The sequence below is a fragment of the Protopterus annectens genome, chromosome 5.part0 (assembly GCF_019279795.1).
Source record: "Protopterus annectens isolate FY-2018-M chromosome 5.part0, PAN1.0, whole genome shotgun sequence".
Classification (NCBI taxonomy): Eukaryota; Metazoa; Chordata; order Ceratodontiformes; family Protopteridae; genus Protopterus; species Protopterus annectens.
Window position 1 is genome coordinate 737,892,432 of NC_056735.1, and position 12,443 is coordinate 737,904,874.

The 12,443-nt window shown below is 39.3% G+C and overlaps 1 protein-coding gene across 2 annotated transcripts in view; it reads left to right on the forward strand.

Moving 5' to 3' along the window:
- The window catches only part of DYNC2H1 (dynein cytoplasmic 2 heavy chain 1), a 6,555,988-nt gene that overhangs the window by 6,355,445 nt on the left and 188,100 nt on the right, over positions 1–12,443 (forward strand). The gene's annotated exons all lie outside the window — the stretch shown is intronic.

Sequence of the window (12,443 nt, forward strand, 5' to 3'; positions counted from 1 at the left end):
TGGAGTTACCCAGGCACATTTCAGGATTTTTGCTAATGTGCCATCTGTTAAATGATGATCATTATTTGACTTTTAACTGGACTTTATAGAACATGTTGAAATAATCATATTTTTTCATTTGAACTCTCCCTTTTGCCTGCACACCCCACACAATGGCTTCCATTCCAGTCCTTAATTTGCCCATTCATTCCTTTTGTCAGGATGATCCAAACTCATTTATTCTTTGGGCAGGGCAAGAGCACAGTTGGCAGTCCATTCCTTGTCCAGGAAGAGAGCCTTATCAGTTTCAACCCCTCAGAGGCAAGAGTTGGGGGAGAGTAAAGGACCAAGCCAATTTGCACGTGGGCTAGCAAATATAACTTACTCCTCTTCCGTGGTAGTGGCTTCCATAGTGGCCTGTATTTCCCAGGGGCACAGCTAAGTTCTTTTTTAACAGCAGTAGTAAACCTCGTTGGAGCTAGGTGTAGCAAAGGGTTTTTGTGTAGGCATAGTGGTTTTGATGATAAGAAAAGCTCTCAAATGATTTAGTTTATGGCAGCTGGAGTTAAGTAACAGCAGAAAACCATTACTTTCAACTTTAATTGAAAACAAGCAGAAACAGTTGTTAGATGAAATTAGTATTTGGTAGATGATATTAAGTAGCAGTGGAGTTTAATTAGTTTAGACTGTAATTAGGGAAGCAGGTAGAACTAAGTCATTTTGCAAGTTTGTGCTGTAAATAATACAGTAGATAAAACAGTAATGTAAAATATTGATACATATTAATGGAAAGATCACTGCACTACTTTACTAGGCAGATAGTATGCATATACAGAACCAAACATTTCACTCCACTGAAAGTATGAAAAATAGGTAGAGCCATACGCCAGCTTCAGTGGCATAGAGGGATAAAGCCTTGACTATAGCCCAGGCAATCCAGTTATCCTGGCTAAGTATGAATAGAATTGAGTCCATTTGGGTGGGTGGGAGGTTAGAACATAGAATAAAAATAGGTACAGCCAGTAAACGTCATGTGTTTTTTCACCAGTAGTGCACACAACTACAACCCGAGTCTGATTTTTTCCCCTCACAACCAAACACCTTATGCATATACAGGTGGCTATATTTTGGGGGAGAGTGAAGAAGCATGCTGTTTATATATGTCTGATAGCAAATATTTTATATTTTTTTCACTTTTGTCCCAATCTGACATTAGAAGGGTACATAGAAGGAGACTGTCCTTTGGAGGAAGGGATGAGGAGGCATGCTGTTTTATAAATATGACAACAGCAGCTTGAAATATGACTGTGTGCATTTGTGCCTTTATTTTAATCCCAATTTAACACCAGAGAGTGCAGAAAGTCTCTAGCTGTTTTGAGGTGGGGATTAGGGTGGGCAGGAACTAAACCTCAATATGATTTATGTATCCTCACAAGCTCTTGTCTTCTCAGTTTATAATGAACTGTTGTTTGATCAGTGCTGATCGTGAAAACTTTGCTATAACTTATTTCTTTTTTGAAATAAGTAAGATTTAATTTATTTTCCTTATGCACACTTTTTGATTTAGCCATCATTGGATCAAAAGATTGAGAAAAGTTGTAAAATGCACCTAGAGCATCTATAACCTCATGGCTTCTGGTAGCTAACAGCCCTCAACCCCAAACTTAATTTAGTTATTACAGGGTGGTTTTGGTCATTTAGAGTGTGTTGAAAGGATGCAGGGAAAATGAAAGTTGAAGACTAAAACTGGATTTCTTTCCATAATCATGGTTTTTGTTCAAGCCATTGTTGAATGAAAAAGTTGTTTTAAAAAAAAACTAAAATGCATTTTAGAGCATCTAGAAACCTCATAGCTACTGGGAACCTAGTGGTGGCACCCAACCCTCTGCTTAATGTAGTTATTTCCACTGCAGTTTACCTAAAGATGGTCCTGGTCTGCATACAGCAGCTTTTGTTTGCTAATATAGTCCATCACTAGTATAAACATCAGTGGACAGAAAGCTGATCCCTATGCAACCTCACTAGGACTGTTTGTTTGGGACAGACTCTCATGTAGGATCCTGGTGTCCTCTATGGAGTTTATGATAGCACCAAGTTTGCACTCATCTGCTAACTTGGCCAACTATAAACCCTTAACATTAGCTTTGACTTTTGTGAAGTAAATACCAAATGTAATGGCTCAAGGACTGAACCCTGGGTCACTCCACTAATGACAGCTCTTTTGAAGGAAGTAGAGCTGCCTACCCTTACTTCCTGGGCTCTGTTTGTGAGACAATTTGCTATCCATGAGTTACATATGGGTTAAAGTTTAGCTGAGAGAGTTACTCTATGATGCCCGAGTGTGGAATGTTGTTGAACACATTTTCAAAGTCCATGTATTTGGTGTGCACTTGATTTTTCCTTATCCATTGCCTCAGTGACTTTTTCAAAGAAGTTAACCAGATTAAGTAGGCAGGACCTGTCCTTGATGAATTCAAGCTGGGTTGGGTTACCTTTATCTCTGTTCAGTAATTCTGTAATGATAAGAAACTGTGAATGATCGAAATCAAACCCAAAAAATAAATCCAAAGCAGCCAAGTTGAAGGCAGGAAACACACCAGCAAAGGTTCCACTGTTTAATAAGACCAGGTTTGAACAAAACGTTATAAAAAAGCACAGATTAATGCTCTTGGCAAAAAATTGCGTTTTCGTCTTCACTAACAATGACTTTCTGTAATGATCCTTTCCTTAACCTTACAGATCAAACTAGTCTGGCCTATGGGTCTTTAATCACCCAGTTCCATTGAAGCCCCTCCTTTGTGCAGTGGATTAACTGTTGCTACCCTGCATTTCTTAAGCACAAAGCCTGTTTTGAGGCTAAGATTGAATTGCCTGTGTTGGGGGTGGTCTAACAAGAAAAAAAGATAAAGCCAGCAACTGGATAGCTGTGAAAAAATAATTTATTGTTGATCAAACATTTTTCAGACTTCAGACTCACAGACCGGTTTCGGCAATAAATTACTTAAGCCTTCTTCAGTGTATTATTGACGGTGGTCTAACAAGTCATGTTTCAGGCTATCCAGCAGGCAGCCTATTATATTATCTGTCTCCATAGATATAATGCTCTTGGTATTAGTGTCTTGAAAATTTTCTCTTGGGAGATTTGAGGGTGGGGTATTTGTGAGTATTTGTTCTGAGAATATTGGAGTGGAGACTCATGAAGTTAGAGCTGAATTTGTTGCTAGCAGATTTACTATGTCCTCTGGGTCAGAGTATGTGATGCCATTTGCTATTAGATCTGTGTAGTGCTGGGCACTGTTTCTGAGATTTCTAACACAGTTAAAGAAGGCTTTTTGGTTATCTTTCACCCGGGTGGCTATTTTTTGCCTCGTATATGGCTTTGGTTGATCAGAATCCAGAATTATTTGTTTAGTATGGGTGTTTTTGGCTTCTTGAGAGTTAGATTTATTTTTGCATGCAGTTAGTTTTTCTTTACTTATAGAACATGTTTGTATTAGGATTTCTCCATAGGGGTTTTATGTTTTGAATTTGGCATTGTATTTGTTTCTGAGGAGTACAGATTCATCCATGCAGCTATTTACATGTTCGTAGAAGCTGGCACTAAATGATTCTGTGTAAGTACTGGAATTGACAAAGGGGATTGCCCTGGGTTTTCAATTTAGCCAAGGTATTGCTCAGTTTTAGTAGACTAGCCTTTGCGTAATTTATGAATACTCAGGCTTCAGTCTTAAGGTGAATCTGACTGACTTGTGTCCCAGTTTCTTTCCTGCAAAATAAAATGTCTAATACAAAAGGGTAAGACCATAGAAAATGTGAAACAAATGTTCCGTGCACCTTGTCCACAGTGCTCAAAGATCTTTCCCAGTTAGGGTTAGCACATATGAGTAATGCGAGAATGGGGGGCTTTGTCTTATGATATGCCATATAATTAAGTCATCCAATCAAATAGAGAATTATTTTCTTTTTCAACCATTACCTTCCCTTCACTTTAGATACTTATATTCATTCTTTTCTATCTCAACTGTCCTTTTCTTACAGTTAATCTGCTAGATGTACATGATTTACATTGTCAACCATTTTAGGAGTGCTGTTGTTTCCCTTATGTTATGTTCAGTTAATCGTATCAGTACTTTCATTTTAGTCATTGCCATTCTTTGTACTTGAAAATGCCTGCATTCCCCCTTGGAGAAAATGCTTTCATAACCACTGGAAAGATCAGTTTATATTTTATTTTCCCCATTTTGCACTCCTTGATCACTTCTGTAAACTGCAATCCCTTGTAGATTAGTGTGTATATTGTACCTAGTCAGCCACTATAGTCTGAGAGCATGTGCATATAAGTTACTGAGCACGTGAGATTAGTGCCATTTTCTATAGCCATTCAGTGTGAGTGCTAGCTTGAATGGAGATGCATATGTGAGGGTGTTAGAAGTAATGAGTCACTCAGTAAGCATATGAAGTTTAAAGTATATAGTCCAGTTACAGCTCCTGATGTGTTTATGTAAAATAAACAACTTAAACCCACTTTGTGCCTCAGTGTCTCATTTGAATACACGAGACATGCAACACCTCTTTTGTAGTGTAATACTAGAAAAATCGTGGTCTGTTAATATTAGTCAGCATTCTCTTATAATTATCTTTCCCACCTGTTGCAGTTGCATTAAATTTGTTCCTGCTCATGAGATGAAGAAAATTAAGCAAGAAAAATAAATGTGCCACCAATGTGTTGTTTCATCTTCTAGAGACCTCTTAGTGAACCACCTCCAGAGTGTCATTTTGGTTTTAAAAAAAAGTTTAAACAGTCTTGCCTCCCTTATCCGCAGGCTTTCTATTCAACCTTATTTGAAGTGACCAGAGGAGACATTTCGCCACATGAAGCACAGTGTGATCTCTATTTTCACTTGTGTGTAAATGTAGTTTTGTCTGTTTGTGCACATTATATTTGTTAAGAGTACATTTACAAAATTCATTTGTATCTCTGTGGTTCCCCTTTTCAGTCCCTAACGTATATTCCTGACCTGGACATTATACGTTCCCTGGGCCACATCCAGCCCTTTGGCTTTCCCTGACTGGCCTGCAACGCCGGATCCGCAAGAGACTTAAACATTTACTTTAATAATATCCACATTCACGCCACTGCAGAATTAAACACATTCTATACTTGCGTGCAGAATTTAAACTAGGCCGTTCCATAAGAGAAAAGGTAAGAATGTGTGTGTGTGTATATGTATGTGTATGTAATTTAAACTAGCCATTCTGTTTCTGTCTGAGAGAGCAAGTGTGTGCATGTATGCATGTAATTTAAACTAGCCGTTCTGTTTGTATGAGAGAGAGAGAGCGAGAGAGACTGTGTATGTGTGTATATAACTTGAACTAATGGTTCCATTCTGAATGAGAGAGAAAGCATGTGTAAGCAATTTAAACTAGAAAAAAAGTGTGTGTGTGTGTGTGTGTGTGTGTGTGTGTGTGTGTGTGTGTACATAATTTAAACTAGCCATTCCGTTTCAGTACCAGAAAGTGTGTGTGTGTGTATGTATGTAATTTAAACTAGCCATTCTGTTTGTATGAGGGATAAAGTTTGTTGTGTGTTGCTGTATGAGAGAGAAGGTGTGTATGTGTGTGTTTGTAAAATTTAATAGTCATTCTTTGCTGTATGAGAGAGAAAGTGTGTGTTGCTATGTGAGAGAGTAAGTGTATGTTGCTGTGTGAAAGCAGAGATAATGTGTGTGTGTTTGTGTGTTTACCATACCTTTCAGCTGTCCAGATTTAGCCTCATAGGTTTGGTCTGTTTCTTATACACTTTGTGTTTTTTCTGGAAATGCATGGAGGGCTGAAGTCACTAAATAATGAAATATATATGAGTTTCAGACTTCATAGCCTTCAAATGATGCACGTTAACACACATACTGTTAATCTAGCAAATTTCTAAGTTAAAAAGAGCAATATTTAAAATCTGCCCCTATTTTTGGGCCATTGTATCCCTATTATTTCAGGCTTTGTCTGGATTTCTTGTGCTAAGAGATGGAGAGGTATGGTATGTAATGCCCTAGCTTGGATGGGAGGCAGGATAGTCAGTTAACTTGATCAGGCTTCACACTGTAATTTGGTTACAGGAGACATGAGCCTGAATCCTGTATACCAGCTCTCAGACTGCTGAAGTAATTACGAGTTTCAGTGGACACAAGAGGCTGAATCCTCCAGTCTGCACCAGCTGCCAGAATGCTGACGGAATTGTGAGTTTGAGTTTCAGTACATTTGCAGAGAATTATGAGTGTCAGTGCGTTTTTATAGAATTGTGAGTTTCAAAGGAAGATAAGTTTACTGTTGCTCATGCTAAATCTGTTTTCAGTGTGCAGCTGTTTTGTTTAGCAAATGGCAATCATTGTTTGTACTTTTGAATTTGAAAGCAGTATTAGTAGCATATTGCCTTGGTGCAGAAGGCTGTAGTTTCTACTCCCACACCATGTAGAATAGATGGAGTGCTAGTACTACCGTGCCCTTTCGATTGCTGATTATTGGTACTTTTTAAGGGGATCAGGGGTTCTGCATTCCTGAGTATGTCCTCCTTTGTATGAGATGCATAGTAACTATGAACTTGTTCGTTAGTCATTCCCTATTGCAAAATTACCAGCTTATCATTTTTTTAATGTTACATAGGCAAGTAATTCTTCAAGGGCAGCAAGCACTGAATTTGTAGATGAAACACTGAAATGTAAAGTTGTTTGCCTGTAGCACTCTTCATTAGTTACAGACCACTTTAATGTGGAATTATTTGGATGACTTTTACTTCTGCAGCGATTGTGCTTATTAACTGATGTTGGTGGATTGTAATGACAGATGTATGGGTGGTCTTTTATGGTTGAAATTTTCTGAAATGGTTAGTTTTGTCATTATTGGCTCATACATTTTGTCTGATTGCTTACTGGAAGAATGTTCAAAACTACAAATTTAAAACACTTTCCAACAAGTGGTGCTGGAATATCATTTAATACAATCAGGAAGGTGAATCAAAGAAAACATACTTGTATACATGGCCGTAAAATTGTGTGCAAGGAACCTATTGCTTGAAAACAGCCCAAAGGTAAATTTAATCCTGCACTGGCCAAATGTATTTTCTTTGAATGTGAGCTTAAATTAATGTGAGTTTCTAGGGCAGAGAAGTTTACTGCTCATGCTATGTCTGTTTTCATTGCAATACTGTGTTGTTTGTTTAGCAAATGGCTGTTAGTGTTTGTGCTGTTTTATTTAAATATCTGTAATCATTGTAGAAGTAAATAAGAAAGCAGTATGCACATTGATAGGTTTGAGCAGTCTTTATGGTAACTGGAGAGAAATAGCCAAGTAGTGGAACACCGGAATGGCTGGGGAGGGTGCTGCTGACAGGAACAGAAAAAGAGGGTGGGAGGGGGGGAGAAAATGGGCAGGGTTATGGGAGCTGTGAGGGGTGAGTCATTGGTCTGGCCTTCCACAACAGTCCCAGTTTCTCATGTGGGCCCTTGGGAAAATTAATTGACCACCCCTGTTCTATTCCTTAAATGGCAAAAAGAAAGAAAAAGAGAAGCCAAAGAAAGAGGAGATCACAAGTACTGAAAAATGAGACTCTGAATAATATTCATAGACATAGTGACTTCCAAGATGGTTGCACACTGATCAACTGCTTTAATTTCAGCTCTCCCATTGTGAAGAAAAAAGAAACTGAGAAGTAAGAGCTAGTAATTCTGCCATATTTAGTAAAATTCAGTTACTGGCTAATAAGTACACTGCCTAGATGCCATCAAAGAAGAAATTTAGAAAACCTGAAAAAATCAACTAGAGAAGGTGAAGAGAAACACTGACTGGGAAGAATCCTGCAGCTGTTCAGCAAAAAGCAGTTCAAGCTCTAGCTTTGCTATAAGTGGTGGCTTCCAGTAATTTAGAGGAAAAAGATAAATCAAATGTACTAAGACAGAGCCCCTCACTATCACTCTTCAAGAGGAACCTTGATGAGTGGATGGGTAACAGAAAGTTCACACCGCAGATCACACCAACAGCACTATTAGATAGGGGCCAAGGGTAATAGCTGCTAGTACAAGGGTCTAGGGAACTACTAAAGGGGCGGTGAATACCGCACAACGTGGCTGGGCTAATATATGCCTTCGGGCAGATAGCCCAGTACCAACCTATGAACCTATTAAAATAAATGAACCATTGAAGGAGTATATCAACTCAAATAACAAAATGCTGAAAAAAATAGACGAAGCTTTAACTAGCTATTCAGATGAGCAGATAAAACTGCAGAAGTCAGAGGCTGAAATGAAGAAAAGGCTGGGCAAGAACTATATTTGTAAATATGCAGTCATACCAGTAGAAAAAATTGATCCTGATAAGTGTGGCAGAAAATCAAAGGACAGTAATGTGATGCAGCACTTATGTTGTTGCCTCACAGTAAGAGGTTTTTCGGTTTGATTCTTGGCTGGGGTGCCTTCTGTGCAGAGTCTGCATGTCTCTCTCCATTCGTATGGGTTTTCTCTGGGTGCTCTGGTTTCCTCTCACATTACAAAGACATGCATCTAGGCCATTTCTCCCTGGGCCTCTGCTGAAAATTGGCTTTGTTCCATGTCAGACTTTCCTGGTAAACAAATGTTAAATAAATATTAACAATTGAAAACAGTGGAGTGTTTTTGGAAAATGAGTATTTACTGTATACTAGGCAGAAGAGAAGCAAATTTATTCCAGCAGTTGTGGAATGTTGAGAGGTAGATTCAAGCTGCTGTATCCCAGCTGTCTTCAGAATTATTTTTTCTGGAGGATCAAAGACATTTTTTTGGTGCAGAACAGGCTAAGGAGGAAATACAAAAGTTTATCCAACAAAAAGTGAGCCATCAAACACAAGAAGACTCTGCTTTCTATTCTTCTGACAGTAAAGCTCATAGAAACACTTTGCTAGTGAAAAGTTTTCCAGTATGCCAAAGGAAATTGCTTGTGAGACAGAAGAAAAAAGCACAGGATTTGAGTAGATGAATTAGGAGTAACTTGAACTTGAACCAGAGTCTAGTGGTGGGAGATGGAGATGAGCAGGAGAAGACCATCAACAATGAAATTAGTGAATAAATGTGAGATTATAAAACATTAATCACATTTGGGAAATATGGCTTTGCAAGAAAAATTGGCTGAGAAAGATTGGACTTTTGCTAGCTTTGCTAAACTTGTGGGTGGATTGTAAACCATTTACTCCTCTTTGTCGTTAACGTTTAGAAGGACACTAAAGAGGGGGAAGTAACTGCAAGTAAAACAATTTTTGTTAATAGTATTTGTATAAAACATTTCATTATATATAGTTAAACACATTTATGTAGTATGTAGTAAGGTATTTTAGTATGGGAATGAGGCTGATTCTTTTCTGTGATTGCTGTATGTGATAAAGATATTAAACTAAACAAGTACTTTTTACTTTTAATAAATACAGACATTAAACTGTAAAAAGAAAAGAAAAGCTGGACTAAAGCAAGTTTAAGTTAATATGCTGTAATCTTCGGCTGCTGGTGTGTGGGTGATGGAGTATAAAACTGCTCTGATTATATTATGTGTAGAGTTGAAATATCCTGTCTTAGTTTTGCATAGGTGAATGTCTGGATTAATGCCCTTGTCTTAATCTAAAATTAAGTGAGCTGATATTTTCAATTGTCATTCTATCCTCACCTGTTGGGTTCGGATCCAACTCGGCGTTACTAATTTATTTTCTTCCTTTTCCTTTTTTGTCTGTGCTGCTGGTGTGTCTGATAAACATCTGGTTTTAAAAAAAAATGTCAAAAATGTGGGCACAAATTGCCCCTTTCAGATGCCTATGCATTGGGCCCACAGCATCTCCACGAGGATTGTTTAATTTGTAGAAACTTCAGTCCCAGAGCATTAGCAGACGAAAGAATAAATTAATATTAAAGGGATTGCTTCCAACAACCTTTAATGAAGCTATTTATGGGGCTCAGTCCTCTAAAACTAAAACTAAGCAGCATCTGAATAATTCTCTGAGCCCTTTTATGTCATAGACTCCTTCTTCAGAGCCACCAAAGAAAAAACCAAGACCGGATATAAAACCAGTTCAGATCCACTCTCTTTCGGATCTGGTAAGAAAATCAATGGATCCAAGTTCTTCAGTTCTGATGAAATCAATGGATCCAAGTTCTTCACATCTGAAGATCCTACCTAGGACTAAATATTCTACAACATTAGACCCAGTACCTTCCAGGCTTCCTTTTCCATTTTGGAGAGATATTGTTCCAGGTCACTGTCTCTTGCCCCATCTCATTCTTCCAGGAGTCTGACTGAGGAAGATGTGGACAGCGTGATGACAAGGTTCCTCTTTGCGCAGCTAAAGATTGGTGCTCTTCTGGCTCCTACCCCCTTGGGTGAGGAAGCCTGTCCAATCTACCACACTACCACTAGCTGCTCCTTCTCTGATCTGTCTGGTTGCTTCAGAGTCTCTGGATCCAAACCTTCCAGGTCCTTCCGGTTCGGATCTGAAGATACCTTTATGCATCCATGCCTGGATACGCTTATATGATTTTTGCGGAGCCTTTCAATTCCTCATTCTTCAATGCATCCTTTGATGCCAGTTCTTTGTTTGGCCCAAAATTGAAGGGCACTCTCCAGGTATGAAAAGGATGGGAAGACCCTCTCTGCAGTGGGTGTACTTTTTTTGACTCCTCAAAGATCCTTTTCTAGGAATCAATGAGGTGGTCTGAAAATGTGGTTCTGAAAGTCCCAGGGTCTTTTCCAGGACACATGTAGAGATAGTTCCCTTAGGGGAAGGGGGGGACTCTAATGGACAACCATGCCCACTCAGCAGAGGAGGCCCGCAAAACCAATGATCTAGAGATTCTTTCTCTGACAGTGTGCATCAGTACTCCTGAAAGGAGGCCCAGTTGTCATCCTGTGGAGCCAGTCGGGGATTGACTATACCTGCACCAGAGAGCCTGGCTAGATGTAAGAGGATATACTTGGATGCACAGGATCATTTCAGAGGTTATATAATTCCCTTTTCTCTTCCATCTCCAACTATATGCAAAATTCCCAGTGTTCCACCCAGTCAGAGGAAAGCAGAAACACTAGAAATACAAAAACTGCTAGAGGTCCCACCAGACCAGAATATCTGGAACTTGCTCAAGAATCTTTTTAGTGTCAAAGAAGACAGGGGACTGGAGAAGAATTTTGGATCTCAGCATGTTAAACAAATCAGTTCAACATACAAAGTTTTGGATGGTCATGGTTCAGTCTAATCTACCTTTCCTGAGCAAGGGCGACTGGTATGCTCGATAGCCCTTCAGGATACATACTATCATATAAAAATGAATAGATGGTCCAGAAAGTATTTACACTTCTGGCTGGGAGCCAGTCACTATCAGTTCAGAGCACTGCCCTTTGGACTCACCACAGCCCCCAAGGTGTTCACCAAATGCATAGTAGTGGTAGCAGCTCACTTGAGAGTGCAGGGATTCCGAGTGTTTCAGAAGTGCAGACTGTTAGATTCCAGGTCAGGAAAATAATTTACAATGCCAAAATGTCATCCTGGTTGCTCCTTTAAGCTTTGGGGTCAATGTCAGCAGCCATAATCTTATTTCCTCTAGCAAGATTTCAAACGAGGATTCTTCAATGGATGTTAGCAGCACAATGGTCGATATAAATGCATGTCAGTCCAAAATTAGAATCAGTCAAGCATGCAAGAGATAACTTTGGTGATGGATTCAATCAGATAAAAATTTTAAACGTCATCATTTTCTCTCAATCCAAGGTTGTAGTGACCATAGACACTTCCCAGATTGGTTGGGGGGGGCACTTCCTGGGGAAAATAGTCCAAGGCACTTGGTCCTCCAAAGAGGTCGATATGCATATCAGTGTTCTGGAGATGAGGGGAGTGCTCTTAGCGTTGCAGGCTTTTCAAGACTTTCTCCCTTTCAAGACAGTTGTGAGTGATGACTCAAACAGACATGTCAGTAGTCTGGTAAATAAACAAACAAGGAGAAACCAGGTCTTATCCCTTGTGTCAAAAAGCCCTTAGAATGTAGCAATGGGTGATCTCTTCCAACTGCTTTTTGACAGAGTGCACATTCTGGGGAAGTCCAGTGTGAATTGAGCAGGTCTGTTCTACTACCTCATGAGTGGTCTCTCAACTTGAAAGTGGCAGAAATAATTTTCCATCACTGGGGCCAGCTTTGCTGCAGTCTTTCTGCTTTTCCCCTAAACAACAGCAACTATTTTGCCCTAGTCCCCCATCCGGAGGAATCATAGAAGGATGCTCTACTTCATGATTGTCCCCCCCGTTCTACTTTATGTATACCTCTCAAGTATCCCAATTCCAAAATTTCTACAGAAAGCTGCCAGGTCAAAGAGCATAGTCATCCTCATTGCACTTTACTGGCATCAACAGATTTGTTTCCCCTTCCTCTGGCCTCATCTGCTTTGCCAACCTTGGATTCTGGATCCAGTGC